This window comes from Arachis stenosperma, chromosome 9 (assembly GCF_014773155.1).
Source record: "Arachis stenosperma cultivar V10309 chromosome 9, arast.V10309.gnm1.PFL2, whole genome shotgun sequence".
Classification (NCBI taxonomy): domain Eukaryota; kingdom Viridiplantae; phylum Streptophyta; class Magnoliopsida; order Fabales; family Fabaceae; genus Arachis; species Arachis stenosperma.
This window is the reverse complement of record NC_080385.1, coordinates 25,495,228-25,496,849: the sequence shown is the minus strand read 5'-3', so window position 1 is coordinate 25,496,849 and position 1,622 is coordinate 25,495,228.

Sequence of the window (1,622 nt, the reverse complement as noted above, 5' to 3'; positions counted from 1 at the left end):
TTAAGTTTGGTGTGGTAAAAGCATTGCTTTTTTTCTCCATAACCACTTATGGCATCAAGGCGGAGAAACCTCTAGAAAGAGGAAAGGGAAGGCAAAAGCTTCCACCTCCGAGTCATGGGAGATGGAGAGATTCATCTCAAGGGTGCATCAAGACCATTTCTATGAAGTTGTGGCCTTGAAGAAGGTGATCCCCGAGGTCCCTTTCAAACTCAAAAAGAGTGATATCCGAGATCCAACATGAGATTCGAAAGAGGTTGGGAAGTTCTTACAACCCCATTCAACAAGTCGGAATCTTAATGGTTCAAGAGTTCTATGCCAATGCAGGATCACCAAGAACCATGATCAAAGTTTGAACCCGGATCCAAGAATTGGCTTACAATGGTTCGGGGAAATACTTAGATTTTAGTCCGGAAATGTAAGGTTGGCATTCAACTTGCCCATGATGCAAGGAGATGAACACCCTTACACTAGAAGGGTCAACTTTGATCAAAGGTTGGACCAAGTCCTCATAGACATTTGTGAAGAGGGCGCCCAATGGAAGAGAGATTCAAGAGGGAAGCCGTTCAATGAGAAGGCATGACCTCAAGCCCGTGCTAGAGGATGGTTGGAGTTTATCCAACGCTCAATCATTCCCACTAGCAACCGGTCCGAAGTTACTCTAGACCGGGCCATCATGATTCATAGCATCATGCGTGGAGAGGAAGTGGAAGTTCATGAGGTTATAGCCCAAGAACTCTATAAGGTGGCGGACAAGTCCTCTACCTTGGCAAGGTTAGCCTTTCCTCATCTTATTTGTCACCTCTGTTATTCAGTTGGAGTGGACATAGAAGGAGACATCCTCATTGATGAGGACAAACCCATCACTAAGAAAAGGATGGAGCAAACAAGAGACCCCACTCATCATTAAATCCCTGAGATACCTCAAGGGATGCACTTTTCTCCACAAAACTATTGGGAGCAAATCAACACCTCCCTAGGAGAATTGAGTTCCAACATGGGACAACTAAGGGTGGAGCACCAAGAACATTCCATCCTCCTCCATGAAATTAGAGAAGATCAAAGAATCATGAGAGAGGAGCAACAAAGACAAGGAAGAGTCATTGAGGAGCTCAAGCACTCCATAAGACCTTCAAGAGGAAGAACAAGCCGCCATCACTAAGGTGGACCCGTTCTTTAATCTCCTTGTTCTTTATTTTTCTGTTGTTCGAAAATTATGCTTTATGTTTATCCATGTTTGTGCCTTATGATCATTAGTGTCTATGCTTAAAGTTATGAATGTCCTATGAATCCATCACCTTTCTTAAATGAAAAATGTTCTTAATTGAAAAGAGAAGAATGCATGACTTTCAGATTTTATAACAGATTAATTATTTTGATGTGGTGGCAATACTTTTGTTTCTGAATGTATGCTTAAACAGTGCATATGTCTTTTGAATTTGTGGTTCATGAATGTTAAAGTTGTTGGCTCTTGAAGAATGATGAAAAAGGAGACATGTTACTGAGGATCTGAAAAATCACAAAAATGATTCTTGAAGCAAGAAAAAGCAGTGAATACAAAAAAAAGAAGCGAAAAAAAAAAGAGAAGAAAAAGAAGAAGGAGAAAAATGAAAAATAGAAGAGAA